This window comes from Salvia splendens, chromosome 9 (genome assembly GCF_004379255.2).
Source record: "Salvia splendens isolate huo1 chromosome 9, SspV2, whole genome shotgun sequence".
In the NCBI taxonomy this organism is placed as follows: domain Eukaryota; kingdom Viridiplantae; phylum Streptophyta; class Magnoliopsida; order Lamiales; family Lamiaceae; genus Salvia; species Salvia splendens.
In genome coordinates, this window is record NC_056040.1 from 25,579,586 (window position 1) to 25,600,778 (window position 21,193).

Consider the following 21,193-nt stretch of genomic DNA (forward strand, 5'->3'; position numbering starts at 1 on the left):
ATATATATATATGTATAATAAAAGAATCAGATCCCAAAAATCAAAATTTTAATATCCGATACATCCAACAAAAGTCCAACAAAATTTAATTCATCCTACGTTCTAAGCAAATCGGGTACTTCAGCGCGGGCAGCCACGAACTTGAACCGAGTATACCTACACCAAATTAAACGAACAAGTGAACAAATACTCAAACAATTAATTTAATAAAAAAATAAAATAAACAAAAGAAAAAAAAAACGGATATGGCAGATCCTAAGGGATTGATCTTTTCAGACAAAACATTAAATGCTGCATTAATAGATTGCAGTAGAAGCCATCATTCTCTAACAGAATATTTCAAGATACGCCACTTGCCATCTTTTTCTGTACATGTACATTTATACAAATCATTTTTCCCTCACCTATCGTCCCCTGCAAGCAAGAAAACCAACACTTATTCTTTTCAAGTTCAATTCAAGAAACGAATCTGCAAGTCCAAAGAATTACTCCTTTTGCACCCCAAAATTCAGATCGACAGAAGGTATGAATCCTCACTACTCAATTTCAAATCATGAACATATGCTTTTTCTCCCAACTTAGCATCATACACTAATCTCCCACAATTAATGCGAATAAACTCTCAATCAACAAGCAACCTAATTCGAACAATTTCTCATCAATCAATAACGAACACCCTCTGCGAAAGAAAATAATTTGTAAAAGGGACTTAACTTGCGGTGTGGTTCGGGTTGGTTTCGGGGCTGTGCGGTGTCGTTTCGGAGCTGTTCGGGGCGAGTTTGGACAACTGTGCGAACCGGCGGAGAAGCCGACAGTGATGGCGACGGCTCTGTGCATTGACGGCAGCGGTTGCTGGGCGCTGCTGACTGCGGCGGTGGCTGGACGCTGCTGACAGCAGCGGTGCGAATCGCCGCTGAGGCCGACCGATGGCGGCACCCCTCGCGGCGGAGGTTGAACCGCACAGCAGCGACGGCGTCGGGTGCAGCGGCTGGAGACGGCTCTGAGCGTCGGTGACGGAAGCCGAGCGCGGCCAGCAGCAGCTCTTCCCGGCGGAACGGCGACAGGATTTCTCCACTCCGCCAGCAGCAGCGGCTTCGTGCGGTGGAGGAGCCCGAAGGTACAGCGGCGTGCGGCGAAGGCTGGCGGAGGCTGACCGGCGAGACAGCAGCACTTCCCGGCGGATCGGCGGCACCACTGCGACGGCGACGCACGGTTAGGTCCGTTGCGGTCTAAATCGGAGAAGGCAACTGGAATTGGGAGAATTCGCTACAATCCTAGATTTGGTCGAAGAGAGAGAGAGTGAGAAAGAGGGAGAAAGATGTGGGAGATGATGGAGAAGAAGTTGGGCTTGTCTTTTTTAAAAAAAAAAAAACTTTTGGGCCTCATAAGTTAAATGGGATGATTTATTTAAAGTTGGGCCTCATAATTTAAATGGGAGGATGTATTAAATCTATGGGCTCCATCTAATTGTTTGGGCTTTAAAATTTTAATTGGAGATATAAGGTGGGGAAATAATTAAGCTTTGGGGTTTTTAAATAAATCTTTGGGTCGATAATTAATCTTGACGAAATTATTAAATTAAATCCCGAAATAATTTTGAAGTATGAATAATTTATCCCAAGCCCGGAAAACATATAAATTTTCTTAACAACGGGAAATAGTTGCGATAATTCAATTATGCGCTTAAATAAATTTTGGGATTTTTTTTATTCGATATTATGATGGAAAATACGAGGAGCTGCCGGAGGAATTATGGGCGTAAGCGGCCGACCGACATCGCCCCGCGACGCCTTGGGCGGCCGCCGAATAATAAAAAAATACGCAAAAATCGAGAAACGAGATAAAAGATTTTAATGAGGGTGCATGCATTCTAATTTAAGTAGTTTTGTCCTTGAGTCTAATTAGTGTATTATTATATTGTGATATTTTCAAAAGGGTACCTTCGCAAGTAAAGTTGGAGCGAGAATTTCAAGTTAAAGGAACTAAATGATCCAGGTGAGCTTTCTTATACTAAAATACAAATCGTATTTTATGAAAACACGAACACATGTTCGTGATTTTAATGATGTTGTCTTGCCACAAATGTTTTGTTATGATGCCTATCTGTTGGCTACGGCCAAGTGAATTATGAACGATGAAATATGTGAATCGATTCGATTTTTAGTCCGGGTAGGGTGGTGTCCCTACTTGGAACCTCTGGCCGTGAACGGCAGAGAAGGTGACCGTGGAAGGTGGCCACCTTCCAGGCACAAGGATACCTCTGACGTGTTGGGCAGGGAAGGTGACCGTATGAGAACACCATCTCAGCGGCACAATGTGATCAGATATGGCTAAAGTACAGGAAAAGGGGTTGCAACCCAATGTGATATTTTTAGTAAGCTCGGGCCTTTTCAATAACACCCCGAGTGTTACTGTGATGATGGCTTGACAATATTTTCAAATGTATATGTGTAATTTTCGGCAATGTGTTCACTGAGTACTTTTTGTACTCAGCCCTGCATATATTTCTAAATGTGCAGGTTGAGCAGCGAAGTGGTAGAGGAAGTGCTATTGAGACAAGACATCTAATTCAGTCAGATTTTGACTCTCGGAGGTTCATGTCTTCATACATGGAACCGCGTTCATTTGCTTCCGTTGTGCATCTTAAAAGACTCAAGTCTATTTTGTTCAAAACTCTGATTTTATTTCGAGTTTTTCCCATTTTTTTTGGAGCTATGGTCGAGTTGTGTTGTTTTTCCCCTTTCTTCCCCGCTTCTTTAACTCCTCCCCTAGTCGCGATCAACCGTGTTTTCTATCCTTAGAAAATGCGGTCGTGACAGAGTGGTATCAGAGCATTCTTTCCGCTCTGAACCCGAGAGTCTTCTTTGAAAATATTTAGTCTAGCCTTGTTCCACTAGACTGTCTAATCAATGAAAATGCTCTTAGCACTCCCACCAATCGCGCTCAACGAGGAAAAAGGTAACTTGTTCTTTTTCAAAAGAAAGTCAAGATGTTTAAAAGTTTGAAATGGAGAAATAACTCATGTAGTTAATTTGAGTGAACAGATGAAAATACGAATTTTAAAGAAAGAGTTGATGTTTCTTGATTTGGTAGCATGCTTAAAGAAAGAGTTAGTATGTCTTTTCTTGGCTAAAGACTGCGAATGTATGAATAAAAGAAGTAACTTTCCCTAAATGGAAAAAAAAAATACTGAAATATGAAAGTATAAAGTATACGAGTCTGGTACCAATTGGTGAAATGATATCTCTTTTTTTTGAGTTAGTCATTGAATCATGTTGCTGGTAAGGGAAAATCGAAATTTCCAAGGAACTTAGATTACTTAGTTATGCGTTCCTTCTAGAACACAATATGAACTCGAACTTAGAAGTACAGTATGAACATTTCTCGCTTTCCCGAGCGACGAAAAGAAAATGAAGCGATAAGAAAGAAACTTCGAGAAAAACAATCCAACATAGAACAAAACGATGTTTCTAGAAAGGTGATAGAGGTTGGATGTCATTTTCTACGTCCCAATGACATGAATAATCTGGGTAGCCATTGTCTTTCTTGACAATCCAATCACTCCAAAGGATCATACCTTTGATCCAACTAAGCGATGAACACATACATGGCAAGAGAATATGATTACAATGTAAACAAAGAATCTAGCTTTACAATAATAAGTAAACAGAAACGGCGTGTTACGAGGATGACAGTTCTGACGAACCGAGAGTACCAAGGAGTCATAATCTCCACATATGGTCATCTGACGTGATCGTAAGGTGAAAGTAGCTTGTGACGAAAGTTTCCCATAACTCATTTACCATCCTCTATAAGGAATTAAACAAGGGAGTATCACCATTGTAGTTAACCAAGAAGATTCATCAGCAACACTTACTTGGATTCCCATGAATTTCATTTTCTCGCACCCCCTTGATCAAAATACTTTTTGTTGAATTAAGATATTAAATGCCTTCTTTTGCAAGGTAATGTGCCATTATTTTCCCTCTTCTATGTCAAGGTTGTGAATCACTTTCAGTTTTGAGCTTGCTCCCTCATGTTTTCTGATAACCTCCAGTGACTACGGTCCTTCTTTACTCATTCTGTATAAAAGCAATACTTTGACTCTCTGAATTCTTGCCAGCAAACTCTTATACTCGGAGCTGCTTTATTTATAGCCTTCAGAATGAACATGTTTCCCTAAACAATTGTCTTCTCAATGATATATTCCTCAAAGATCATTAGTGGACCTTTTTGTTTTCAAAAGTGCTTCTTGACAAGCTCTTTATTTTATATGAGTAGTTCCCTCTTATTAATTCCACTACAATTATTCCATCATGCTTTGAGCTCTTTAGCAACTCCAAGTCTAAAGTAATTTGCTCTCTTCCCAAACTAGTTTGCTCTGATTGTCTTCTCTACTAGTTAATTCCCGTGATTTGGTTATAAACTTTGTGAATTCGTTAACGTGATATAGTATCACGATGTTGTTTACCCAAAAGGGTAGTTCCTTGTTATTCTTCTTTCTCAAATCCGCTTGAGACCAATCATTTTCAGTCTTACTATATTGGAACAGCCATCTGTTGAGACCTTAAACCTTTTAATTTGACCCTTTGTGTTTTCAGACATACTTATTAACAAGGTCTTTATTTTACATGAGTACTCTCATCTTCTGAATTCAAATATGACTGTTGTCTCTTGATTTGAGCTTTGCTGCAAGCTCCATGTTAAACCCGGCATATTGCTTCTCCCTTGGCTAATTTCTTCTTGTTGCCCTCTTTATTAGTTAGTTTCCCTGAACTACTTATAAACTCTAAAAATTCTGTTGATACGATCTTCTATCGCAGTGTTGTTGAGCAAATTGCAATTGTTTGTTTTTCCTATTCTTTCAAATCCATTTGTAACCAACCATCTCAGGTCTTCCTATTATCATCTGGGGATTCTTGAATCTTTTCTACTTCACTGTAAATTTTGATTATATTATTGACAACTTATTGTTGACATCTACATTCTATTCATCATACCCTCACTTTCGCGATTTATTCTATCTGGCAAGCTCTTCCCACAATAAAATTTCCAAGCTCTATGGGTATAGCCCTTTGAAGTTGTATCTTTTCTTTTCTGGGAGTGAGCATAATGAGCCCAATTGAGCCTAGTTTTTGCACTTCACGAAAATCTTTGTTGCAAGTTACTGGTGAGAGTTTGTGGTGAACCAAACACTCACGTAATCGAAATAATTATAATCGTTTTATTTTCATGACTATCTTGGAGCGTACACAAAGCAAGGACGATTCGAATATTTCTCTTGGAATCCCAAATCCAGTTCCTATCATAGTTAAAACGGTTAGATCAACTCTATATTTCCTCGAGTGAGACCCTCATGGGAGGCAAGACATTGATCACAGCAGAAAAAAAAAATCATACGCCGACGAACGTCGAATCGGATTGAAATTTAACATCGGGGATAAAATATTCTTGAAAGTATCCCCTCCAAAGGGATAACTAGATTTGGACTCAAGGGTAAGTTAAAACCACGATTTATTGGACCCTATGAAATTCTGGAAGAAGTGGGCCCAGTAGTATATCGTTTGGCATTACCATCCAACTTTGGGAACGTTCACAACGTATTCCACGTCTCCCAACTTTGAAGGTACGTGTTCGATCCAAAACATGTGATTCGCCACGAAGAAATCACTCTAGAGCCTAACCTAAGTTACGAAGAAAAGCCGGTAGAAATACAATATCGAAATGTGCAGCAACTTCGGAATAAGTCGATTACTACAATGAAGGTTTTGTGGAAACACCATGAACAGGTAGAAGCAACATGAGGGCTAGAAGAGAAATGTCCCGAGCTTTTTGTCTAAATACATCCTAAATTTCGGGACGAAATTTCTTTTAAGAGGGGTAGAATGTAACGACCCGCTAAGTCGATATTATTATAAACTATATTATTAGCTTGATTATTTATATAAGTGACTTTTGCGTAATTAATTTCGTACTACGATAGAGTGTCGTTGTTGTTTATAACATTAGAAATATATATAATATATATATATGTATAATAAAAGAATCAGATCCCAAAAATCAAAATTTTAATATCCGATACATCCAACAAAAGTCCAACAAAATTTAATTCATCCTACGTTCTAAGCAAATCGGGTACTTCAGCGCGGGCAGCCACGAACTTGAACCGAGTATACCTACACCAAATTAAACGAACAAGTGAACAAATACTCAAACAATTAATTTAATAAAAAAATAAAATAAACAAAAGAAAAAAAAAACGGATATGGCAGATCCTAAGGGATTGATCTTTTCAGACAAAACATTAAATGCTGCATTAATAGATTGCAGTAGAAGCCATCATTCTCTAACAGAATATTTCAAGATACGCCACTTGCCATCTTTTTCTGTACATGTACATTTATACAAATCATTTTTCCCTCACCTATCGTCCCCTGCAAGCAAGAAAACCAACACTTATTCTTTTCAAGTTCAATTCAAGAAACGAATCTGCAAGTCCAAAGAATTACTCCTTTTGCACCCCAAAATTCAGATCGACAGAAGGTATGAATCCTCACTACTCAATTTCAAATCATGAACATATGCTTTTTCTCCCAACTTAGCATCATACACTAATCTCCCACAATTAATGCGAATAAACTCTCAATCAACAAGCAACCTAATTCGAACAATTTCTCATCAATCAATAACGAACACCCTCTGCGAAAGAAAATAATTTGTAAAAGGGACTTAACTTGCGGTGTGGTTCGGGTTGGTTTCGGGGCTGTGCGGTGTCGTTTCGGAGCTGTTCGGGGCGAGTTTGGACAACTGTGCGAACCGGCGGAGAAGCCGACAGTGATGGCGACGGCTCTGTGCATTGACGGCAGCGGTTGCTGGGCGCTGCTGACTGCGGCGGTGGCTGGACGCTGCTGACAGCAGCGGTGCGAATCGCCGCTGAGGCCGACCGATGGCGGCACCCCTCGCGGCGGAGGTTGAACCGCACAGCAGCGACGGCGTCGGGTGCAGCGGCTGGAGACGGCTCTGAGCGTCGGTGACGGAAGCCGAGCGCGGCCAGCAGCAGCTCTTCCCGGCGGAACGGCGACAGGATTTCTCCACTCCGCCAGCAGCAGCGGCTTCGTGCGGTGGAGGAGCCCGAAGGTACAGCGGCGTGCGGCGAAGGCTGGCGGAGGCTGACCGGCGAGACAGCAGCACTTCCCGGCGGATCGGCGGCACCACTGCGACGGCGACGCACGGTTAGGTCCGTTGCGGTCTAAATCGGAGAAGGCAACTGGAATTGGGAGAATTCGCTACAATCCTAGATTTGGTCGAAGAGAGAGAGAGTGAGAAAGAGGGAGAAAGATGTGGGAGATGATGGAGAAGAAGTTGGGCTTGTCTTTTTAAAAAAAAAAAAACTTTTGGGCCTCATAAGTTAAATGGGATGATTTATTTAAAGTTGGGCCTCATAATTTAAATGGGAGGATGTATTAAATCTATGGGCTCCATCTAATTGTTTGGGCTTTAAAATTTTAATTGGAGATATAAGGTGGGGAAATAATTAAGCTTTGGGGTTTTTAAATAAATCTTTGGGTCGATAATTAATCTTGACGAAATTATTAAATTAAATCCCGAAATAATTTTGAAGTATGAATAATTTATCCCAAGCCCGGAAAACATATAAATTTTCTTAACAACGGGAAATAGTTGCGATAATTCAATTATGCGCTTAAATAAATTTTGGGATTTTTTTTTATTCGATATTATGATGGAAAATACGAGGAGCTGCCGGAGGAATTATGGGCGTAAGCGGCCGACCGACATCGCCCCGCGACGCCTTGGGCGGCCGCCGAATAATAAAAAAATACGCAAAAATCGAGAAACGAGATAAAAGATTTTAATGAGGGTGCATGCATTCTAATTTAAGTAGTTTTGTCCTTGAGTCTAATTAGTGTATTATTATATTGTGATATTTTCAAAAGGGTACCTTCGCAAGTAAAGTTGGAGCGAGAATTTCAAGTTAAAGGAACTAAATGATCCAGGTGAGCTTTCTTATACTAAAATACAAATCGTATTTTATGAAAACACGAACACATGTTCGTGATTTTAATGATGTTGTCTTGCCACAAATGTTTTGTTATGATGCCTATCTGTTGGCTACGGCCAAGTGAATTATGAACGATGAAATATGTGAATCGATTCGATTTTTAGTCCGGGTAGGGTGGTGTCCCTACTTGGAACCTCTGGCCGTGAACGGCAGAGAAGGTGACCGTGGAAGGTGGCCACCTTCCAGGCACAAGGATACCTCTGACGTGTTGGGCAGGGAAGGTGACCGTATGAGAACACCATCTCAGCGGCACAATGTGATCAGATATGGCTAAAGTACAGGAAAAGGGGTTGCAACCCAATGTGATATTTTTAGTAAGCTCGGGCCTTTTCAATAACACCCCGAGTGTTACTGTGATGATGGCTTGACAATATTTTCAAATGTATATGTGTAATTTTCGGCAATGTGTTCACTGAGTACTTTTTGTACTCAGCCCTGCATATATTTCTAAATGTGCAGGTTGAGCAGCGAAGTGGTAGAGGAAGTGCTATTGAGACAAGACATCTAATTCAGTCAGATTTTGACTCTCGGAGGTTCATGTCTTCATACATGGAACCGCGTTCATTTGCTTCCGTTGTGCATCTTAAAAGACTCAAGTCTATTTTGTTCAAAACTCTGATTTTATTTCGAGTTTTTCCCATTTTTTTTGGAGCTATGGTCGAGTTGTGTTGTTTTTCCCCTTTCTTCCCCGCTTCTTTAACTCCTCCCCTAGTCGCGATCAACCGTGTTTTCTATCCTTAGAAAATGCGGTCGTGACAGAGTGGTATCAGAGCATTCTTTCCGCTCTGAACCCGAGAGTCTTCTTTGAAAATATTTAGTCTAGCCTTGTTCCACTAGACTGTCTAATCAATGAAAATGCTCTTAGCACTCCCACCAATCGCGCTCAACGAGGAAAAAGGTAACTTGTTCTTTTTCAAAAGAAAGTCAAGATGTTTAAAAGTTTGAAATGGAGAAATAACTCATGTAGTTAATTTGAGTGAACAGATGAAAATACGAATTTTAAAGAAAGAGTTGATGTTTCTTGATTTGGTAGCATGCTTAAAGAAAGAGTTAGTATGTCTTTTCTTGGCTAAAGACTGCGAATGTATGAATAAAAGAAGTAACTTTCCCTAAATGGAAAAAAAAAATACTGAAATATGAAAGTATAAAGTATACGAGTCTGGTACCAATTGGTGAAATGATATCTCTTTTTTTGAGTTAGTCATTGAATCATGTTGCTGGTAAGGGAAAATCGAAATTTCCAAGGAACTTAGATTACTTAGTTATGCGTTCCTTCTAGAACACAATATGAACTCGAACTTAGAAGTACAGTATGAACATTTCTCGCTTTCCCGAGCGACGAAAAGAAAATGAAGCGATAAGAAAGAAACTTCGAGAAAAACAATCCAACATAGAACAAAACGATGTTTCTAGAAAGGTGATAGAGGTTGGATGTCATTTTCTACGTCCCAATGACATGAATAATCTGGGTAGCCATTGTCTTTCTTGACAATCCAATCACTCCAAAGGATCATACCTTTGATCCAACTAAGCGATGAACACATACATGGCAAGAGAATATGATTACAATGTAAACAAAGAATCTAGCTTTACAATAATAAGTAAACAGAAACGGCGTGTTACGAGGATGACAGTTCTGACGAACCGAGAGTACCAAGGAGTCATAATCTCCACATATGGTCATCTGACGTGATCGTAAGGTGAAAGTAGCTTGTGACGAAAGTTTCCCATAACTCATTTACCATCCTCTATAAGGAATTAAACAAGGGAGTATCACCATTGTAGTTAACCAAGAAGATTCATCAGCAACACTTACTTGGATTCCCATGAATTTCATTTTCTCGCACCCCCTTGATCAAAATACTTTTTGTTGAATTAAGATATTAAATGCCTTCTTTTGCAAGGTAATGTGCCATTATTTTCCCTCTTCTATGTCAAGGTTGTGAATCACTTTCAGTTTTGAGCTTGCTCCCTCATGTTTTCTGATAACCTCCAGTGACTACGGTCCTTCTTTACTCATTCTGTATAAAAGCAATACTTTGACTCTCTGAATTCTTGCCAGCAAACTCTTATACTCGGAGCTGCTTTATTTATAGCCTTCAGAATGAACATGTTTCCCTAAACAATTGTCTTCTCAATGATATATTCCTCAAAGATCATTAGTGGACCTTTTTGTTTTCAAAAGTGCTTCTTGACAAGCTCTTTATTTTATATGAGTAGTTCCCTCTTATTAATTCCACTACAATTATTCCATCATGCTTTGAGCTCTTTAGCAACTCCAAGTCTAAAGTAATTTGCTCTCTTCCCAAACTAGTTTGCTCTGATTGTCTTCTCTACTAGTTAATTCCCGTGATTTGGTTATAAACTTTGTGAATTCGTTAACGTGATATAGTATCACGATGTTGTTTACCCAAAAGGGTAGTTCCTTGTTATTCTTCTTTCTCAAATCCGCTTGAGACCAATCATTTTCAGTCTTACTATATTGGAACAGCCATCTGTTGAGACCTTAAACCTTTTAATTTGACCCTTTGTGTTTTCAGACATACTTATTAACAAGGTCTTTATTTTACATGAGTACTCTCATCTTCTGAATTCAAATATGACTGTTGTCTCTTGATTTGAGCTTTGCTGCAAGCTCCATGTTAAACCCGGCATATTGCTTCTCCCTTGGCTAATTTCTTCTTGTTGCCCTCTTTATTAGTTAGTTTCCCTGAACTACTTATAAACTCTAAAAATTCTGTTGATACGATCTTCTATCGCAGTGTTGTTGAGCAAATTGCAATTGTTTGTTTTTCCTATTCTTTCAAATCCATTTGTAACCAACCATCTCAGGTCTTCCTATTATCATCTGGGGATTCTTGAATCTTTTCTACTTCACTGTAAATTTTGATTATATTATTGACAACTTATTGTTGACATCTACATTCTATTCATCATACCCTCACTTTCGCGATTTATTCTATCTGGCAAGCTCTTCCCACAATAAAATTTCCAAGCTCTATGGGTATAGCCCTTTGAAGTTGTATCTTTTCTTTTCTGGGAGTGAGCATAATGAGCCCAATTGAGCCTAGTTTTTGCACTTCACGAAAATCTTTGTTGCAAGTTACTGGTGAGAGTTTGTGGTGAACCAAACACTCACGTAATCGAAATAATTATAATCGTTTTATTTTCATGACTATCTTGGAGCGTACACAAAGCAAGGACGATTCGAATATTTCTCTTGGAATCCCAAATCCAGTTCCTATCATAGTTAAAACGGTTAGATCAACTCTATATTTCCTCGAGTGAGACCCTCATGGGAGGCAAGACATTGATCACAGCAGAAAAAAAAAAATCATACGCCGACGAACGTCGAATCGGATTGAAATTTAACATCGGGGATAAAATATTCTTGAAAGTATCCCCTCCAAAGGGATAACTAGATTTGGACTCAAGGGTAAGTTAAAACCACGATTTATTGGACCCTATGAAATTCTGGAAGAAGTGGGCCCAGTAGTATATCGTTTGGCATTACCATCCAACTTTGGGAACGTTCACAACGTATTCCACGTCTCCCAACTTTGAAGGTACGTGTTCGATCCAAAACATGTGATTCGCCACGAAGAAATCACTCTAGAGCCTAACCTAAGTTACGAAGAAAAGCCGGTAGAAATACAATATCGAAATGTGCAGCAACTTCGGAATAAGTCGATTACTACAATGAAGGTTTTGTGGAAACACCATGAACAGGTAGAAGCAACATGAGGGCTAGAAGAGAAATGTCCCGAGCTTTTTGTCTAAATACATCCTAAATTTCGGGACGAAATTTCTTTTAAGAGGGGTAGAATGTAACGACCCGCTAAGTCGATATTATTATAAACTATATTATTAGCTTGATTATTTATATAAGTGACTTTTGCGTAATTAATTTCGAACTACGATAGAGTGTCGTTGTTGTTTATAACATTAGAAATATATATAATATATATATATATGTATAATAAAAGAATCAGATCCCAAAAATCAAAATTTTAATATCCGATACATCCAACAAAAGTCCAACAAAATTTAATTCATCCTACGTTCTAAGCAAATCGGGTACTTCAGCGCGGGCAGCCACGAACTTGAACCGAGTATACCTACACCAAATTAAACGAACAAGTGAACAAATACTCAAACAATTAATTTAATAAAAAAATAAAATAAACAAAAGAAAAAAAAAACGGATATGGCAGATCCTAAGGGATTGATCTTTTCAGACAAAACATTAAATGCTGCATTAATAGATTGCAGTAGAAGCCATCATTCTCTAACAGAATATTTCAAGATACGCCACTTGCCATCTTTTTCTGTACATGTACATTTATACAAATCATTTTTCCCTCACCTATCGTCCCCTGCAAGCAAGAAAACCAACACTTATTCTTTTCAAGTTCAATTCAAGAAACGAATCTGCAAGTCCAAAGAATTACTCCTTTTGCACCCCAAAATTCAGATCGACAGAAGGTATGAATCCTCACTACTCAATTTCAAATCATGAACATATGCTTTTTCTCCCAACTTAGCATCATACACTAATCTCCCACAATTAATGCGAATAAACTCTCAATCAACAAGCAACCTAATTCGAACAATTTCTCATCAATCAATAACGAACACCCTCTGCGAAAGAAAATAATTTGTAAAAGGGACTTAACTTGCGGTGTGGTTCGGGTTGGTTTCGGGGCTGTGCGGTGTCGTTTCGGAGCTGTTCGGGGCGAGTTTGGACAACTGTGCGAACCGGCGGAGAAGCCGACAGTGATGGCGACGGCTCTGTGCATTGACGGCAGCGGTTGCTGGGCGCTGCTGACTGCGGCGGTGGCTGGACGCTGCTGACAGCAGCGGTGCGAATCGCCGCTGAGGCCGACCGATGGCGGCACCCCTCGCGGCGGAGGTTGAACCGCACAGCAGCGACGGCGTCGGGTGCAGCGGCTGGAGACGGCTCTGAGCGTCGGTGACGGAAGCCGAGCGCGGCCAGCAGCAGCTCTTCCCGGCGGAACGGCGACAGGATTTCTCCACTCCGCCAGCAGCAGCGGCTTCGTGCGGTGGAGGAGCCCGAAGGTACAGCGGCGTGCGGCGAAGGCTGGCGGAGGCTGACCGGCGAGACAGCAGCACTTCCCGGCGGATCGGCGGCACCACTGCGACGGCGACGCACGGTTAGGTCCGTTGCGGTCTAAATCGGAGAAGGCAACTGGAATTGGGAGAATTCGCTACAATCCTAGATTTGGTCGAAGAGAGAGAGAGTGAGAAAGGGGGAGAAAGATGTGGGAGATGATGGAGAAGAAGTTGGGCTTGTCTTTTTAAAAAAAAAAAAAACTTTTGGGCCTCATAAGTTAAATGGGATGATTTATTTAAAGTTGGGCCTCATAATTTAAATGGGAGGATGTATTAAATCTATGGGCTCCATCTAATTGTTTGGGCTTTAAAATTTTAATTGGAGATATAAGGTGGGGAAATAATTAAGCTTTGGGGTTTTTAAATAAATCTTTGGGTCGATAATTAATCTTGACGAAATTATTAAATTAAATCCCGAAATAATTTTGAAGTATGAATAATTTATCCCAAGCCCGGAAAACATATAAATTTTCTTAACAACGGGAAATAGTTGCGATAATTCAATTATGCGCTTAAATAAATTTTGGGATTTTTTTTTATTCGATATTATGATGGAAAATACGAGGAGCTGCCGGAGGAATTATGGGCGTAAGCGGCCGACCGACATCGCCCCGCGACGCCTTGGGCGGCCGCCGAATAATAAAAAAATACGCAAAAACCGAGAAACGAGATAAAAGATTTTAATGAGGGTGCATGCATTCTAATTTAAGTAGTTTTGTCCTTGAGTCTAATTAGTGTATTATTATATTGTGATATTTTCAAAAGGGTACCTTCGCAAGTAAAGTTGGAGCGAGAATTTCAAGTTAAAGGAACTAAATGATCCAGGTGAGCTTTCTTATACTAAAATACAAATCGTATTTTATGAAAACACGAACACATGTTCGTGATTTTAATGATGTTGTCTTGCCACAAATGTTTTGTTATGATGCCTATCTGTTGGCTACGGCCAAGTGAATTATGAACGATGAAATATGTGAATCGATTCGATTTTTAGTCCGGGTAGGGTGGTGTCCCTACTTGGAACCTCTGGCCGTGAACGGCAGAGAAGGTGACCGTGGAAGGTGGCCACCTTCCAGGCACAAGGATACCTCTGACGTGTTGGGCAGGGAAGGTGACCGTATGAGAACACCATCTCAGCGGCACAGTGTGATCAGATATGGCTAAAGTACAGGAAAAGGGGTTGCAACCCAATGTGATATTTTTAGTAAGCTCGGGCCTTTTCAATAACACCCCGAGTGTTACTGTGATGATGGCTTGACAATATTTTCAAATGTATATGTGTAATTTTCGGCAATGTGTTCACTGAGTACTTTTTGTACTCAGCCCTGCATATATTTCTAAATGTGCAGGTTGAGCAGCGAAGTGGTAGAGGAAGTGCTATTGAGACAAGACATCTAATTCAGTCAGATTTTGACTCTCGGAGGTTCATGTCTTCATACATGGAACCGCGTTCATTTGCTTCCGTTGTGCATCTTAAAAGACTCAAGTCTATTTTGTTCAAAACTCTGATTTTATTTCGAGTTTTTCCCATTTTTTTTGGAGCTATGGTCGAGTTGTGTTGTTTTTCCCCTTTCTTCCCCGCTTCTTTAACTCCTCCCCTAGTCGCGATCAACCGTGTTTTCTATCCTTAGAAAATGCGGTCGTGACAGAGTGGTATCAGAGCATTCTTTCCGCTCTGAACCCGAGAGTCTTCTTTGAAAATATTTAGTCTAGCCTTGTTCCACTAGACTGTCTAATCAATGAAAATGCTCTTAGCACTCCCACCAATCGCGCTCAACGAGGAAAAAGGTAACTTGTTCTTTTTCAAAAGAAAGTCAAGATGTTTAAAAGTTTGAAATGGAGAAATAACTCATGTAGTTAATTTGAGTGAACAGATGAAAATACGAATTTTAAAGAAAGAGTTGATGTTTCTTGATTTGGTAGCATGCTTAAAGAAAGAGTTAGTATGTCTTTTCTTGGCTAAAGACTGCGAATGTATGAATAAAAGAAGTAACTTTCCCTAAATGGAAAAAAAAAATACTGAAATATGAAAGTATAAAGTATACGAGTCTGGTACCAATTGGTGAAATGATATCTCTTTTTTTTGAGTTAGTCATTGAATCATGTTGCTGGTAAGGGAAAATCGAAATTTCCAAGGAACTTAGATTACTTAGTTATGCGTTCCTTCTAGAACACAATATGAACTCGAACTTAGAAGTACAGTATGAACATTTCTCGCTTTCCCGAGCGACGAAAAGAAAATGAAGCGATAAGAAAGAAACTTCGAGAAAAACAATCCAACATAGAACAAAACGATGTTTCTAGAAAGGTGATAGAGGTTGGATGTCATTTTCTACGTCCCAATGACATGAATAATCTGGGTAGCCATTGTCTTTCTTGACAATCCAATCACTCCAAAGGATCATACCTTTGATCCAACTAAGCGATGAACACATACATGGCAAGAGAATATGATTACAATGTAAACAAAGAATCTAGCTTTACAATAATAAGTAAACAGAAACGGCGTGTTACGAGGATGACAGTTCTGACGAACCGAGAGTACCAAGGAGTCATAATCTCCACATATGGTCATCTGACGTGATCGTAAGGTGAAAGTAGCTTGTGACGAAAGTTTCCCATAACTCATTTACCATCCTCTATAAGGAATTAAACAAGGGAGTATCACCATTGTAGTTAACCAAGAAGATTCATCAGCAACACTTACTTGGATTCCCATGAATTTCATTTTCTCGCACCCCCTTGATCAAAATACTTTTTGTTGAATTAAGATATTAAATGCCTTCTTTTGCAAGGTAATGTGCCATTATTTTCCCTCTTCTATGTCAAGGTTGTGAATCACTTTCAGTTTTGAGCTTGCTCCCTCATGTTTTCTGATAACCTCCAGTGACTACGGTCCTTCTTTACTCATTCTGTATAAAAGCAATACTTTGACTCTCTGAATTCTTGCCAGCAAACTCTTATACTCGGAGCTGCTTTATTTATAGCCTTCAGAATGAACATGTTTCCCTAAACAATTGTCTTCTCAATGATATATTCCTCAAAGATCATTAGTGGACCTTTTTGTTTTCAAAAGTGCTTCTTGACAAGCTCTTTATTTTATATGAGTAGTTCCCTCTTATTAATTCCACTACAATTATTCCATCATGCTTTGAGCTCTTTAGCAACTCCAAGTCTAAAGTAATTTGCTCTCTTCCCAAACTAGTTTGCTCTGATTGTCTTCTCTACTAGTTAATTCCCGTGATTTGGTTATAAACTTTGTGAATTCGTTAACGTGATATAGTATCACGATGTTGTTTACCCAAAAGGGTAGTTCCTTGTTATTCTTCTTTCTCAAATCCGCTTGAGACCAATCATTTTCAGTCTTACTATATTGGAACAGCCATCTGTTGAGACCTTAAACCTTTTAATTTGACCCTTTGTGTTTTCAGACATACTTATTAACAAGGTCTTTATTTTACATGAGTACTCTCATCTTCTGAATTCAAATATGACTGTTGTCTCTTGATTTGAGCTTTGCTGCAAGCTCCATGTTAAACCCGGCATATTGCTTCTCCCTTGGCTAATTTCTTCTTGTTGCCCTCTTTATTAGTTAGTTTCCCTGAACTACTTATAAACTCTAAAAATTCTGTTGATACGATCTTCTATCGCAGTGTTGTTGAGCAAATTGCAATTGTTTGTTTTTCCTATTCTTTCAAATCCATTTGTAACCAACCATCTCAGGTCTTCCTATTATCATCTGGGGATTCTTGAATCTTTTCTACTTCACTGTAAATTTTGATTATATTATTGACAACTTATTGTTGACATCTACATTCTATTCATCATACCCTCACTTTCGCGATTTATTCTATCTGGCAAGCTCTTCCCACAATAAAATTTCCAAGCTCTATGGGTATAGCCCTTTGAAGTTGTATCTTTTCTTTTCTGGGAGTGAGCATAATGAGCCCAATTGAGCCTAGTTTTTGCACTTCACGAAAATCTTTGTTGCAAGTTACTGGTGAGAGTTTGTGGTGAACCAAACACTCACGTAATCGAAATAATTATAATCGTTTTATTTTCATGACTATCTTGGAGCGTACACAAAGCAAGGACGATTCGAATATTTCTCTTGGAATCCCAAATCCAGTTCCTATCATAGTTAAAACGGTTAGATCAACTCTATATTTCCTCGAGTGAGACCCTCATGGGAGGCAAGACATTGATCACAGCAGAAAAAAAAAAATCATACGCCGACGAACGTCGAATCGGATTGAAATTTAACATCGGGGATAAAATATTCTTGAAAGTATCCCCTCCAAAGGGATAACTAGATTTGGACTCAAGGGTAAGTTAAAACCACGATTTATTGGACCCTATGAAATTCTGGAAGAAGTGGGCCCAGTAGTATATCGTTTGGCATTACCATCCAACTTTGGGAACGTTCACAACGTATTCCACGTCTCCCAACTTTGAAGGTACGTGTTCGATCCAAAACATGTGATTCGCCACGAAGAAATCACTCTAGAGCCTAACCTAAGTTACGAAGAAAAGCCGGTAGAAATACAATATCGAAATGTGCAGCAACTTCGGAATAAGTCGATTACTACAATGAAGGTTTTGTGGAAACACCATGAACAGGTAGAAGCAACATGAGGGCTAGAAGAGAAATGTCCCGAGCTTTTTGTCTAAATACATCCTAAATTTCGGGACGAAATTTCTTTTAAGAGGGGTAGAATGTAACGACCCGCTAAGTCGATATTATTATAAACTATATTATTAGCTTGATTATTTATATAAGTGACTTTTGCGTAATTAATTTCGAACTACGATAGAGTGTCGTTGTTGTTTATAACATTAGAAATATATATAATATATATATATATGTATAATAAAAGAATCAGATCCCAAAAATCAAAATTTTAATATCCGATACATCCAACAAAAGTCCAACAAAATTTAATTCATCCTACGTTCTAAGCAAATCGGGTACTTCAGCGCGGGCAGCCACGAACTTGAACCGAGTATACCTACACCAAATTAAACGAACAAGTGAACAAATACTCAAACAATTAATTTAATAAAAAAATAAAATAAATAAAAGAAAAAAAAACGGATATGGCAGATCCTAAGGGATTGATCTTTTCAGACAAAACATTAAATGCTGCATTAATAGATTGCAGTAGAAGCCATCATTCTCTAACAGAATATTTCAAGATACGCCACTTGCCATCTTTTTCTGTACATGTACATTTATACAAATCATTTTTCCCTCACCTATCGTCCCCTGCAAGCAAGAAAACCAACACTTATTCTTTTCAAGTTCAATTCAAGAAACGAATCTGCAAGTCCAAAGAATTACTCCTTTTGCACCCCAAAATTCAGATCGACAGAAGGTATGAATCCTCACTACTCAATTTCAAATCATGAACATATGCTTTTTCTCCCAACTTAGCATCATACACTAATCTCCCACAATTAATGCGAATAAACTCTCAATCAACAAGCAACCTAATTCGAACAATTTCTCATCAATCAATAACGAACACCCTCTGCGAAAGAAAATAATTTGTAAAAGGGACTTAACTTGCGGTGTGGTTCGGGTTGGTTTCGGGGCTGTGCGGTGTCGTTTCGGAGCTGTTCGGGGCGAGTTTGGACAACTGTGCGAACCGGCGGAGAAGCCGACAGTGATGGCGACGGCTCTGTGCATTGACGGCAGCGGTTGCTGGGCGCTGCTGACTGCGGCGGTGGCTGGACGCTGCTGACAGCAGCGGTGCGAATCGCCGCTGAGGCCGACCGATGGCGGCACCCCTCGCGGCGGAGGTTGAACCGCACAGCAGCGACGGCGTCGGGTGCAGCGGCTGGAGACGGCTCTGAGCGTCGGTGACGGAAGCCGAGCGCGGCCAGCAGCAGCTCTTCCCGGCGGAACGGCGACAGGATTTCTCCACTCCGCCAGCAGCAGCGGCTTCGTGCGGTGGAGGAGCCCGAAGGTACAGCGGCGTGCGGCGAAGGCTGGCGGAGGCTGACCGGCGAGACAGCAGCACTTCCCGGCGGATCGGCGGCACCACTGCGACGGCGACGCACGGTTAGGTCCGTTGCGGTCTAAATCGGAGAAGGCAACTGGAATTGGGAGAATTCGCTACAATCCTAGATTTGGTCGAAGAGAGAGAGAGTGAGAAAGGGGGAGAAAGATGTGGGAGATGATGGAGAAGAAGTTGGGCTTGTCTTTTAAAAAAAAAAAAAAACTTTTGGGCCTCATAAGTTAAATGGGATGATTTATTTAAAGTTGGGCCTCATAATTTAAATGGGAGGATGTATTAAATCTATGGGCTCCATCTAATTGTTTGGGCTTTAAAATTTTAATTGGAGATATAAGGTGGGGAAATAATTAAGCTTTGGGGTTTTTAAATAAATCTTTGGGTCGATAATTAATCTTGACGAAATTATTAAATTAAATCCCGAAATAATTTTGAAGTATGAATAATTTATCCCAAGCCCGGAAAACATATAAATTTTCTTAACAACGGGAAATAGTTGCGATAATTCAATTATGCGCTTAAATAAATTTTGGAATTTTTTTTATTCGATATTATGATGGAAAATACGAGGAGCTGCCGGAGGAATTATGGGCGTAAGCGGCCGACCGACATCGCCCCGCGACGCCTTGGGCGGCCGCCGAATAATAAAAAAATACGCAAAAACCGAGAAACGAGATAAAAGATTTTAATGAGGGTGCATGCATTCTAATTTAAGTAGTTTTGTCCTTGAGTCTAATTAGTGTATTATTATATTGTGATATTTTCAAAAGGGTACCTTCGCAAGTAAAGTTGGAGCGAGAATTTCAAGTTAAAGGAACTAAATGATCCAGGTGAGCTTTCTTATACTAAAATACAAATCGTATTTTATGAAAACACGAACACATGTTCGTGATTTTAATGATGTTGTCTTGCCACAAATGTTTTGTTATGATGCCTATCTGTTGGCTACGGCCAAGTGAATTATGAACGATGAAATATGTGAATCGATTCGATTTTTAGTCCGGGTAGGGTGGTGTCCCTACTTGGAACCTCTGGCCGTGAACGGCAGAGAAGGTGACCGTGGAAGGTGGCCACCTTCCAGGCACAAGGATACCTCTGACGTGTTGGGCAGGGAAGGTGACCGTATGAGAACACCATCTCAGCGGCACAATGTGATCAGATATGGCTAAAGTACAGGAAAAGGGGTTGCAACCCAATGTGATATTTTTAGTAAGCTCGGGCCTTTTCAATAACACCCCGAGTGTTACTGTGATGATGGCTTGACAATATTTTCAAATGTATATGTGTAATTTTCGGCAATGTGTTCACTGAGTACTTTTTGTACTCAGCCCTGCATATATTTCTAAATGTGCAGGTTGAGCAGCGAAGTGGTGGAGGAAGTGCTATTGAGACAAGACATCTAATTCAGTCAGATTTTGACTCTCGGAGGTTCATGTCTTCATACATGGAACCGCGTTCATTTGCTTCCGTTGTGCATCTTAAAAGACTCAAGTCTATTTTGTTCAAAACTCTGATTTTATTTCGAGTTTTTCCCATTTTTTTTGGAGCTATGGTCGAGTTGTGTTGTTTTTCCCCTTTCTTCCCCGCTTCTTTAACTCTTCCCCTAGTCGCGATCAACCGTGTTTTCTATCCTTAGAAAATGCGGTCGTGACAGGAGTATCAGTTAACATAAAATTATAGTATCATAATATTGAATAAGAAATTAATGTTGATGAATTAATGAACTAATATTCAGTGAAGAGCGAATATGTTTTGTGAGGTCAACTAACAATAATCTATTTACGAATTAATATGGTATTATGTTCTAACTTTAAGAAGAGTTTAGGAATGAAATACGTGGTTGAACATTTTATATTTATATTACGACTACATGGACCTTCAACTATGATTAATGTTGCGTGCTTTCAATGGCCGAGCTACATGGGAACAATGGGGTACCACTATACCCCCAAAACTTGTGCTG

General features: G+C 39.7%; 1 long non-coding RNA gene across 1 annotated transcript; it reads left to right on the forward strand.

Annotated features, from left to right (window-relative positions):
• The first annotated feature begins 16,581 nt into the window (after positions 1-16,581).
• On the forward strand, positions 16,582-20,642 carry LOC121747075. The gene is made up of 3 exons (XR_006039121.1): positions 16,582-18,588; positions 20,001-20,060; positions 20,585-20,642. It is a non-coding gene; the product is annotated as an uncharacterized LOC121747075 (long non-coding RNA).
• Positions 20,643-21,193: the final 551 nt, after the last annotated feature.